Source organism: Arachis hypogaea, chromosome 14 (assembly GCF_003086295.3).
Source record: "Arachis hypogaea cultivar Tifrunner chromosome 14, arahy.Tifrunner.gnm2.J5K5, whole genome shotgun sequence".
Classification (NCBI taxonomy): Eukaryota; Viridiplantae; Streptophyta; class Magnoliopsida; order Fabales; family Fabaceae; genus Arachis; species Arachis hypogaea.
In genome coordinates, this window is record NC_092049.1 from 59,281,407 (window position 1) to 59,294,460 (window position 13,054).

The 13,054-nt window shown below is 41.3% G+C and overlaps 1 non-coding gene across 1 annotated transcript; it reads right to left on the reverse strand.

The window, feature by feature from the left end:
- Positions 1 to 4,035: 4,035 nt before the first annotated feature.
- Positions 4,036 to 4,139, reverse strand: LOC112746083 (small nucleolar RNA R71). The gene has a single exon (XR_003173982.1). It is a non-coding gene; the product is annotated as a small nucleolar RNA R71 (small nucleolar RNA).
- Positions 4,140 to 13,054: the final 8,915 nt, after the last annotated feature.

Genomic DNA, 13,054 nt, shown 5'->3' on the forward strand with positions numbered 1-13,054 from the left:
TTGTTGAGATCGATGTAATCGGTACACATGCGCCACTTCCCGTTTGACTTTTTCACCAAAATGACGTTGGCTAGCCATAGTGGATACTTGACTTCTCTTATGAATCTTGCCTCCAATAACGCTTGTACTTGTTCGTCCGAGTTTTCTTCGTTTCTGCTGCACCGGCCGAGATCCTGGATAGACCGCTAACTTGTGGCACATTAACTTAGGGTCTATTCCTGGCATGTCTGCGGCTTTCCATGCGAAGAGGTTGACATTATCTCGCAAGAATTATATCAGTGATTCTTTTGAGTCTCCTCTTAGGACTGTGCCGATATTAGTCGTTTTATCCGAGGTGTCTCCAATCTGAACCTTCTCTATCTCGCCTTCTGGGTGCGGACGGAGTTCTTCTCGACGCTGAGCTCCACCAAGCTCAATTGTATGAAACTCTTCTCCTCTGCCTTTGAGGTTTAAGCTCTCGTTATAGCAGCGGCGTGCCATCTTTTGATCTGCTTTTACCGTGGCTATCCCCTCTGTAGTTGGGAACTTCATGCATAGATGTGGAGTTGAGACTATTGCGCCGAGTTGATTGAGTGTTGTCCGACCTATGAGAGCATTGTAGGCTGAACTTACGTTGACCACAATGTATTCTATTTTGAGGGTCTGAGATTGGTTCCCTTTTCCAAAAGTAGTGTGTAGCGATACGTATCCCAAGGGTTGTATCGGAGTATCTCCTAGTCCAAACAGATTGTTCGGGTATGCTCTAAGTTCACTTTCGTCTAAGCCGAGTTTGTCGAAAGCTGTTTTGAATAAGATGTCGGCAGAACTCCCTTGGTCTATTAGTGTACAGTGTAAATTGGCGTTTGCCAGTATAATTGTGATGACCATGGGATCGTCGTGTCCCGGGATGATGCCGGACGCGTCCTTTTTAGTAAATGTTATCGCTGGGATGTCGGGTGCTTCCTCCTTTCCCTCAACGTGGTATACTTCTTTGAGATATCTCTTTCGGGACAATTTGGAGATCCCACCTCCTGTGAATCCACCATGTATCATGTGGACGTGTCTTTCTGGTGTCCGAGGTGACCATTCAGTTCGTCCATCATCTTCGTCTCTCCGTCTTTTTCTTTGGTCATCATCCCGGGTGGCCAGAAATCGGTCTAATTTTCCTTCTCTTACCAATTTTTCTATGATGTTTTTCAAGTCGAAGCATTCGTTGGTAGAGTGCCCTCGAATTCGATGGTATTTACAATATTCCTTCCGATTTCCTCCTCCCCTTTTGCCTTTGAGTGGTCGCGCTGGGGGGATTTTTTCTGTATGGCCGACTTCTTTGTATACGTCGACCAGGGATGCTTTGATAGGAGTGTAGTTGTGGTACTTTTTGATTTTCTCACCCTGTCGATCTTCTTTCCTTTTGGAGTCCTTGTCTTTGTCTCGGTAGGAGGCTCCAGATTTTGAGGTTTCTCCCAACCGAGCGTTCTCTTCCATGTTGATGTATTTTTCTGCTCGCTCCTGTACTTCGTCTAAGGAGGTAGGATACTTTTTTGATATGGATTTGCTGAAAGGTCCTTCTCGTAAGCCATTGATAAGCCCCATGATGGCGGCCTCTGTTGGTAAACTTTGTATGTCCATGCATGTTTTGTTGAATCTTCCATGTAGTTGCGGAGGCTCTCCCGATCTCCTTGCTTGATCCCTAGTAAGCTGGGTGCGTGCTTGGCCTTATCTTTCTGGATGGAGAATCTAGCCAGGAACTATTTGGCCAGATCGTCGAAGTTTGAGATGGACCTCGGAGGTAAGTTGTCGAACCATCTGATCGCCGTTTTTGTGAGAGTTGTTGGAAAAGCTTTGCAGCGAACGGCATCCGAGGCATCGGTAAGGTACATCCTACTTCTGAAATTGCTAAGATGATGGTTGGGATCTGTAGTGCCATCGTACAAAACCATATCCGGAAGCTTGAAGTCCTTTGGAATTTTGGTCTTCATGATTTCCCTGGTGAATGGGTCCTGTTCTTTGCGTGATTTTTCTTCAGGAGTGGTCCGAGGAGCTTTTGCTTTGAGGTCGACTTCTAATTGCTGTAGTTTTTCTTCTAGTTCTCGACGTCACCAAACTTCTCTTTTTAGATCTTTTCCGATCTCCCTTTGTTGCTGGGTTTCTTTCTCTAGCTGCTTTAAACGATCTTGGAGTGCTTCCATGGCTCCCGGATTTGGTGAGTTTTTGTCCCCGTTGGATTCTGGGGTATCCTTTAGCGTAGTGTCTGCGTTCTTGTGCGGCATTCTGTTCTCCAGATCTGAATCATGGTCGTTGTCATGGCCGTCCGCCATGGTTTTGGGATGACTTCCAGGTTCCCCTGCAACGGCGCCAATGTTTCAAGGGTTATCTGAAACTGGAGGTCGATCTCGGATGAGATCTTCTCTACTAGTCGGAGATGACGTGTCCGGCTGGCTGATGACGGCCGGAGCTATTGGGTCCGACTCGTTGGACTTGCTGCACTGCTGATCCTTGGTCACCGGAGGGTGGGGGGTACCTGCAAGAGACTCCGATGCTTAAGTTAGCACGGGTATTAAGCAGGTTTTTATGTAGAATCAGAGTATGAGTTATACCTGGGTACTCCAGTGTATTTATAGTAGCGTGGGCTGACCTTTCTGATAAGATAAGTTAGTTATCTTATCTTATCTTATCTTATCTTGAGTGAAGTCAGCTTATCTTCAAGGGAACCGCCTTTATCTCTATAGGCTGGGATTGCCTTTGGATTCTGGGTCGTGTTCCTCTATTTGGGCCCTTTTATTGGGCTTTGCTGTCAATTTGGCCGAGTTCTTTGTAAAGAAGTCGGTCCGCTTGACCTGAACAAGTCGGTCGCTTCACTACTGAACATCCCGGTTCGGACAGCTCGACCCTGGGTATGAACAGTTGGTTATAGTTTTCCATTTTCCTTTGCAAATTCTCATGTTTTGGCTTTGTGCCACCAAGTGTTTGTGAAAATGCCACTTGATAATTTTGAGTAGATTTTCACACCTTGGCTTGGGATTTGAGTTCCTGGGATACTAGAGTCAAAATGTCCGACATTTAGTGGTAATTCTTGGGGAGTTAGTTGACTCTTGTTTCCATTGACGCTAGCTTTTTATCAACTAGTTTGATAAGTTAGCTAGGACTTATGGATTAAGGTCCATTATGCTTGCTTGACTTACTCCTCGATGTTTGGGGTTAACTAAGCGAGATTAACTCATGATAATTACCATAGTTGTGGTTATGGTAATGATAGGATCCCTTGGATCCTCATTCACAAGTCAAGGCTCTTTTATGCATTTATAGCATTTTTACTAGTTTTGATCTTGTTTCCTTTTTAATTTCTTTGATTCCAATTTTGATCATTTTTTAGTTTTTTTGTATCTTAGTTCTTTTAATCTTTCATTCTTTAATTTGGAAACCACTCTTTTGACCTAACAACCGAAAGCGTGACACTTCAATTACTTTCCTAGGGAGAATGACCCAAGGTTGAATTACTCTCGATCTCAGTTTATGTTTTGTGTTTGAATATCATCTAAACTTTGATATTGAGAGTTAGTTGTTGATTTGGCTATACTTGTAACGAAGTGATCTTATTTTCAGAAATTCTGAATCGACACCAATTCTCTGTCTCATCAAGCTGCAAATACAACAATCGAAGCTAATCCAAAAGTTGGAGGAGATGCAAGAAAGGTCCTTGGTTCTTATACTGTACCCAATTCTAACTTCTACGGGCGCAACATCTCCATACCTGCCATTGTTGCAAATAACTTTGAGCTTAAGCATCAACTGGTCACTCTAGTATAACAGAATTGCCAGTTTCATGGACTCCTGCAGGAAGATCCCAATAAATTCATATCTGATTTCCTGCAAATCTGTGATACTGTCAAGACTAATGGAGTGGATCCAGAAGTCTACAAGCTCATGCTCTTCCCCTTTGCTGTAAGAGACAGAGCAAGGCTATGGCTAAATTCTCAGCCTAAGGAAAGGTTGGATACATGGGAGAAGGTGGTCAATGGATTCTTGACCACGTTCTTTCCACCTCAAAAGCTGAGCAAGCTTAGGGTGGAAGTTCAGGCCTTCAGACAGAAAGAAGGTGAATCCCTCTATGAAGCTTGGAAAAGATACAAGCAACTGATCAGAAGATGTCCTCCTAACTTGATCTCAGATTAGACCATGTTAAAAATCTTCTATGATGGCTTATCTGAGATGTCCAAGATGTCATTGGACCACTCTACAGATGGATCCCTCCACTAGAAGAAGATGCCTGAAAAGGCACAGGAGCTTATTGACATGGTTGCCAACAACCAGTACATGTACACTTCTGAGAGGAACCTTGTGAACAATGGGACCGTTAAGAAGAGAGGTGTCTTGGAAGTACACACATTAGATGCCATCTTGGCTTAGAACAAGCTCATGTGCCAGCAAATCAACATGATCTCTCAGCACTTGCGTGGGGCACAGAGCTCAACTACTTACTGTCCAAAGACAGCATATGAGGTGGACGCTGGTGACAACACCTGGACCACCATAGAGGAGGTGAACTGCATAGCAAACCCCTCCATAAACTCCAGCAACAATCCCTATCGAATACTTTAGATAAGGGATGGAGGAACCACCCCAACTTTGGGTAGAGAGAGTAGCAGAAGTCTCAACAAAGGTTCAATAACAATCATGGTGGAATGAACCAGAACCAGTTCAACAACAGACCATTCCAACCCTCTCAGCATCAGATGGAGACTCCCACACAGAGCCTCTCTGACCTTGCTACTATAGTCTCTAACCTCTCCAAGACCACTCATAGTTTCATGGCAGAAACTAGGTCAACCATCAGGAATCCAAAAATACAGGTTGGTCAGCTAAGCAAGAGGATCCCAGAGATCCCCTCCAATATTCTTCCCAACAACACGAAAGTAAATCCAAAAGAAGAGTGCAAGGCCCTCTCTGTGGAAGCTGAGGCCGAACCCAAGGAGAAGCTTGCTACTGAGGAACTGAAGGAGATCAAGGCTCAAGAGGAGACTGGGATTGCCACCTTGCATGCCCCTTTACAGAGAGAGGAGCCTAAAGAATATCCCTCTTCAGACGTGCAAGAGGAGCCTAAGGAGGAGCAAATTGCTCGGTTCTTGGCAATCCTCAGGAAGCTGAAGGCCAATTCCTCTTATGTAGAGGTGTTGGAAAAGAACCCTCCTTTCATGGTGCATTTGAAGAGCATGATCTCTGAAAAGAAGGATCTGAGGGGAGATGAGACTATGGTACTAACCAAGGAGTGCAGTGCCTTAGTCCAAAAGAAATTTTCCACTTCAGATTCCTCTACAAATCAAACTAAAATTCCAATATTAATCAAACCAACACAATCCATTACTACTCAAGATCACACACTCATCTACTTATGATGTGCGGAAAACGATCCGACACAAAACTCACCGCCAAGTGTACCGGGTCGCATCAAGTAATAAAACTCACGGGAGTGAGGTCGATCCCACAAGGATTAAAGGATTGAGCAATTTTAGTTTAGTGGTTGGATTAGTCAAGCAAACAAGTGTTGATTGTGTGAAATTGTGTTGACAGGAATTAAATTGCATAGAATGTAAAGGGGAGTGGGTGATTTGCAGGAAATTAAAGGGAACAAAAAGAAAAAGAGCTGAATCTTAAAGTGAAAGTAATGTAAATTGCAGAAACTTAAAGTGCAAGAAATATAAATGACTTGAAAAATAAAAGGGGAATGGGAATTGGATCTGCAGGAATTAAACAGGGAAAAGCAAAACTTAACAGAATGAAGAGTAGTTGATGTAATTAGTTGAACCGGATCTCAAAACTAAAAGGAAAATAAACTTGGTGTAATAATTAAACAAGGAAATTAAAATAGAAACCAGTAGATCTCAGGACCCAAGAGACTAGATAACTACGTCTAGATCTCAGTGCCTTCTTAGATCCAAATTTAGAGAGCAAATGCCAAATTAAAGAAGAGAGCAATGTAGAAATGTAAATTCAAGTTCAATTTTCCAGCAGCTGCAGTAAGAAAAATAGAGAGATCTCAAGGTGAGATTGAGACAGAATTTCCTCAATTCTTCAATACCCAAGACTTAAGACAAGTGTAGATGAAATTGAAAAACAAGAAAACTAAGAGGAAGAAAATTCAATTCTCCTTCCCCAAGACTCAGAATCTCCAAACAGCTCAAAACCCAAAAGCTCTCTACTATGAATACTATGAAAATTCTTAAAGAAAACTCTAAAAAGAAAAGCTCCCTTAAGACTTCAAATCCTAAGCTATTTATACACTTTCTTCAAATGATCATTAAGCCTTGAATTGGGCCTTTAGTCTTGATGGAATTGAGTTGATAATAGCCTCCGTTGATTGTTCTTGGTATTGGGAAGAAATCCATTTGTGAACCGGGCCATGAACCATTCACGTTTGAGTCAACGTTTGAGGCAAACGTTGACTCAAACGTCCCTTGTGTGAGGCATTATGCAGATAGCCCATTTGTTGTCATCCACGTTTGAGCCAACGTTTGAGGTCAAACGTGAGCTCAAATGTGGTTCTTCCCAGGCTCCCTTTTTGGCCAACGTTTGGCCCAACGTTTGAGGCAAACGTTGGCACAAACGTGGCTCATCTAAACCATCAATCAGAGGTGCTTTGCCATGCTCTTCCTTGCCAAAATGTAGCCAATGTTTGACCTCACGTTTGAGGCAAACGTTGGCTCAAACGTTGCTATGCCCAGGAGTGCTCTTTTTCATTCTTTTTTGCGCCAACGTTTGACCTCACGTTTGAGGCAAACGTTGGCGCAAACGTTGCCTTCCCCTGCTTCTTCTTCAGCCAACGTTGGCTCTTCTCCAGGGTGTTCTTCATCTGCTTCTCACGTTTGAGTTAACGTTTGAGGCAAACGTTAGCTCAAACGTGAATCCCTCTTTTCAAGCCCATTCTTGCACCTTCCTCCAAGCTTTATGCCACCTATCATCATTCAACAATTGTATCAAAGCTATGCCATAATCATGAGAGTTATTCTTATTCTTGTCATATGAGCAATTATGGCACAAAAACACATGAAAATGCATCAATTTATCCATGGTTGATTGAATCAAAAGAAACATGAAATTCAACTCAATTGGCTTACTTATGGCTTAAGAAAGTGCATAAAACTAAATGAAAACAAAGGAAAAAGACTAGTGAAACTAGGCTAAGATGACTTGTCATCACAACACCAAACTTAAAACTTGCTTGTCCCCAAGCAAGAACAGAATTATTAAGAAGAAAGAATGAAAACAAAAGAGAATGCTCATGTTAGCAGAGTATTATTGGTAGCTCATGGGGTTTTATGCAGATATGTAACTACTCACTTCTTATTGACAAGTGGGCCTAGAAAGTTTCCTCTAAGCATCAAGCAACACACTGCTATGACCTCTCATTATTCCTTTGTCCTTGTTTACTGAATTTTTTCTTTATAAACTTTAGTTCAGTGTCATGTGTAACAAGCTCTTTTCTTTATTTATGCTTGACACATTATTCACTTTAGACACTTGGCTCACATGCCTTCTTAAAACATTGATACCCAGCACCTCTTTGGGTTACTAAATGTCTTGTAGCCAGGTTGCTCTTGATAGTGGACTTTCAGTTGATAATCCCGGGTTAGTTAACCCAAGTTACCAAGTGTTGATGCACTCCAAAGAACTTAATAATCCAAGCAGATCCTAGTACAAAGACACCACAGGCATATATTCTAAGGTTCAAGCTATTGGTGTCTAGCTTTGTTTTTTTTTTTTTCCTTTTGTTCTGTTGCCACTTTTGGCTTTTTCTTTTTTTCTTTTTGTTTTTCTTTTCACCCAAGGACTTTTATTTTGTTGAGATTCATAGACAGTGAACTACTTTCTTCTTAAAAAGAGAACAGTCTATTCCTTTTATTCACTAATAGTGAGTTGCCACACAATCACACATACATGCCACCACTTACTATTATTTGACTTCTAGCTAGCAATGAACCATCTTACTTCATGTTTCAAACATTTCTTTTATTGAATTGAAAAGACTTAGGGGACAAAGCATGCATTAGTTAAGTGAAAGTAAACACATAAGTACACTTAGATTAGCATTCTTATTGACAATAATATTCAAGATGCATAACTACTGAACTAATAGTTACTGCTAAGATGGGCATATTCAAGCTTCAAATTTAGAAGGATTGCATGCTGATGGAGTTAAGTGACAATACAACCTTTTGGTGGCTTCTTACTCTCAACTGATGGTGTAAAGCCCTCCCAAGAAAGTGTTTGAATCCCTGCAGAGTTAATGGAAGTTGCTTGTTTCTCAAGCCCTTAGATAACTAGTTAGTGTGCGGGACCTTCTCTTAGGCTTTTGAACTTACTTTGGTGTGTGAACACCAAACTTAGTCCCTTGCCACTACCTTTGATGCATCGAGTTGATCATATGTGAATTCCTAGTGTCTTAGCTAAAAGTAATAAAACTACAAAGTAGAAGCAGACAATGATTAAATGATTCATCTGATTGCTTGGAGCTAGCAACCCTTTATGCAGAAGGTGAGAATGTGTTTTTAGATTAGATTTTTGGTGGAACACCAAACTTAAAATCCTTCATTCTCCTTTAAATTGTTTTGGTGTATGACACCAAACTTAGCTCCTTGCAATGCAAGTGAATCCACTTAATCTTTTTATTGAACTAGCATTGAAAGAAAATGACTACCTCAGGTTGGGTTGCCTCCCAACAAGCGCTCTTTTAATGTCACTAGCTTGACATTCTTCATTTTTGCTTCAAGGACGTTGTAAGCTCTGAACCTCTTTTTCCTTGTCCCAATGTCCTCCTAAGTACAGCTTTGCTCTGTGACCATTTGCTGTGAATTGACTCTTTGTTGCTTCATCTAGCAATTCAATACTCCCATAAGGGAAAACCTTGGTTACCAAATATGGACCAGTCCACTTAGATTTAAGCTTGCCAGGGAATATCTTGAGTCGTGAGTTGTACAAAAGTACTTGCTGCCCAGGTTTGAATTCTTTCTTCATGACCTTCTTGTCATGCCACCTCTTGGCTTTTTCCTTGTATATCTTGGCACTTTCATAGGCTTCTAACCTAAATTCATCCAGCTCATTTAGCTGCAACAACCTTTACTCACCTGCTGCTTCAGAGTCAAGGTTTAGGAGTTTAGTAGCCCAAAAAGCTTTATGTTCTAGCTCCACAGGGAGGTGACATGATTTGCCATATAATAGCTGAAAGGGTGACTTCCCAATGGGAGTTTTGAAAGCTGTCCTGTATGCCCAGAGTGCATCCTCCAGCTTCCGAGCCCAATCTTTTCTTGAACTTCCTACTGTCTTTTCCAAAATCTTCTTCAATTCCTGATTTGCCAATTCAGCCTGTCCATTGGTCTGGGGGTGATATGGCGTGGCTACTTTATGAATCACTCCATATTTATGGAGGAGTTTCTCCATCTGTTTGTTGCAAAAATGGCTACCACCGTCACTCACAAGACCCTTGGGAACCCCATATCTAGTGAAAATATGCTTCTTAAGGAATTGAAGGACAATTTGTGCATCACAGGTGGTTGTGGCTATGGCTTCCACCTACTTTGAGACATATTCTACTGCCACCAAAATATATCTGAAAGAATAGGAAGGGGGAAAAGGTCCCATGAAGTCAATACCCCATAAATCAAATAATTCCACTTCCAGAATGAAGTTTTGAGGCATCTCATTCCTTCTTGTCAAGCCTCCTGTTCTCTGGCATTCGTTGCATTGGTGAACAAATTCTCTAGCATCTTTGAAGATAGTTGGCCAATAGAACCCACTCTGTAGTATCTTTGCAGCTGTTCTTTCTGGGCCAAAATGTCCACCATAGGCTGAGCCATGACAATGCCATAGTATATTTCTTATTTTACTCTCAGGGACACATCTCCTAATTACTCCATCAGAGCATCTCTTGAACAGGAAAGGTTCATCCCATAAGAACTTCCTTGCTTCATTGATTAACTTCTTCACTTGTTGCTTAGATAATTCTTGAGGTATCTTCCTCCCTACTTTGTAGTTTGCTATGTCAGCAAACCAAGGTGCTTGTTGAATCTGCAGCAGATGTTCATCTGGGAAGCTTTCATTCACAGGCTGTGAGGCTTCTTGCATTATTTCTTGTGGTACTCTTGATAAATGATCAGCAACTTGGTTTTCAGTGCCCTTCCTGTCCTTTATTTCAATATCGAATTCTTGTAAGAGTAATATCCACCTGATAAGTCTTGGCTTAGCATCCTGTTTTGACATTAAATACTTAATGGCAGCATGATCAGTATAAACCACAATTTTGGATCCTATCAAGTATGATCTAAACTTATCAAATGTGTAAACTACAGCTAACAATTCCTTCTCTGTTGTGGTGTAATTTTTTTGAGCTTCATTCAATACTTTACTTGCATAATATATGGCGTGATGCAAGTTTCCCTTCTTTTGTCCAAGCACAGCACCAATTGTAATGTCACTTGCATCACACATGAGTTCAAAAGGTAGTTCCCAATCTGGGGGTGTGATGATTGGTGCTGTTGTGAGTCTGTTTTTTAAAGTTTCAAAGGTATGCTGGCAATTTTCATCAAAAACAAAAGGAGTATCAATCATAAGCAGATTACTCAAAGGTTTAGCTATTTTAGAAAAATCCTTGATAAACCTTCTATAAAATCCTGCATGCCCCAAGAAACTTATAACAGATTTCACATTAGTTGGTAGAGGGAGCTTCTCTATGATTTCCACTTTTGCCTTGTCAACTTCTATCCCTTTTCTTGAAACTTTGTGACCAAGAACAATCCCTTCGGGCACCATTAAATGGCATTTCTCCCATTTCAAAACCAAATTAGTTTCTTGGCACCGTTTCAAGACAAGAGTTAGATGTTTCAGGCAAGCATTGAAATTATCACCAAAAACAGAGAAGTCGTCCATGAAGACCTCTAGAAACTTTTCGACCATATCAGAGAAGATGGAGAGCATACACCTTTGAAATGTGGCTGGGGCGTTACAAAGCCCAAAGGGCATCCTCCTGTATGCAAAGACTCCAAATAGACATGTAAAGGCAGTCTTCTCTTGATCCTTATGGTCCACCACGATTTGATTATACCCAGAATATCCGTCCAAAAAGCAATAATAGGCATGGCCGGCCAATCTTTCCAGCATCTGATCAATGAATGGGAGAGGAAAATGATCTTTCCTGGTGGCATCATTCAATCTTCTATAGTCTATGCAAATCCTCCATCCCGTCACCATTCTAGTAGGGATTAACTCATTCTTCTCATTGGTGATGATCGTCATTCCTCATTTCTTTGGTACAACTTGGACCGGGCTTACCCATGAGCTGTCAGATATTAGGAAGATTATCCCTGCATTCCACAACTTCATTACTTCCTTCTGGACAACTTCCTTCATCGTGGGATTTATCCTTCTTTGAGGTTGAAGTATTGGCTTGGAGTTATCTTCCAAGAGGATCTTATGCATACATACTGCAGGGCTGATGCCTTTCAGGTCGTCAATAGTCCATCCTAAAGCATCTTTGTGAGCTTTGAGTACATCAAGAAGTTCTCCTTCTTCTTTTTTTGTTAATGATGAATTGATGATCACTGGGAAGTTCTCTGATGCACCCAGGAATGCATATTTGAGATGGGTGGGTAATGGCTTCAGTTCTTGTTTTCGTACTTCTTCCTTCTTGTCTTGTTGTTTCTCTTGCTCAATAGACATCTCGGCTACTTGTTCCTCTGTTGTCTCTTGATTTTCTTCTTGCTCTTGAGGATTATTTTCCAACATTTCTTCCACCAAACTCTCTATCATATCCACTCTCATGTAATCCTCTTGCTCAGGAATGTGTTGCATTGACTTAAAAACGTTTATGACCATTTGTTCATTGTGGACCCTGAAGATCATCTCTCCTTTTTCTACATCAATGATAGCTCTTGCTGTGGCTAAAAATGGCCTTCCTAAAATGATTGAATTGTTTCCTTCCTCTTCAGTATCCAAAATCACAAAATCTGCTGGAAAAATAAACTCCCCAACCTTCACCAACAGGTTTTCTACAATTCCATTGGGTGTCTTGATCGATCTATCAGCCATGACTAGTGACATCCTGGTGGGTTTGAGTTCTTCTATAGTAAGCTTCCTCATCATAGATAGGGGCATTAGGTTGATACTAGCTCTGAGATCACAAAGAGCCTTGTCTAATGTCATTTTGCCTATGGTGCAAGCAATTACAAAACTTCCTGGATCTTTAAGCTTTGGTGGGATTCCCTTCTGAAGCACCGCGCTACATTCTTCAGTGAGAAGTATAGTTTCCTTCTCCAACCAGCTTCTTTTCTTGTTAATGAGTTCCTTCAAGAACTTGGCATATAAGGGCATCTGTTCCAATGCTTCAGCTAGGGGAATGTTGATTTCCAGCTTCTTGAAAGTTTCCAGGAATTTGCGGAAGTGTTGATCCTTAGTTTCTTTGTTGAACCTCTGTGGATATGGCAGTGGAGGAATGAAGGCTTTCTCCTTTTTCTGTGCTTCTTCCTCTCTCTCATGTATATTGATTGGCTGATCTTCTTTTCTTTTAGGGTTCTCTGAGTTCTTGTTTGGCACCATATTTTGATCATTGGCTTCCTCCGTATCTGTTGGCTTTTTGCTGCTCTCCACTTGTTTCCTTGTAGTGTCATTGTTGCTCATCAATGTTTTCCCACTTCTTAACTGTATTGCCTTGCACTCTTCCTTAGGATTTGGAATTGTGTCACTTGGTAGTGAACTTGATGGTCTCTCTGTTGCAAAGTGTTTAAAGAGCTGGCCTATTTGTCTTTCCATGTTCTTGATAGAAGCTTCTTGATTCTTGGCCGTCATTTCTTGGTGTTTCCACATTTTGTCTATCAAGGTTTCCAGGTTAGTGATTCTTTGAGATTCTGGTGATGCTTGTGGTTGGTTGTGAGATGTGGGTGGTGGATGATAGGTGTTTTGGTTGATGGGTTGGTTATGGGTTGGATAATGGTTAGATTTGGGGTAAGTGCTTTGCGGTTTTCTGAATGAATTTTGGTTATTTTGCTGATTGTTCCTTGGGTTATTTTGGGTTGTGTTTCTTTGCCATGGC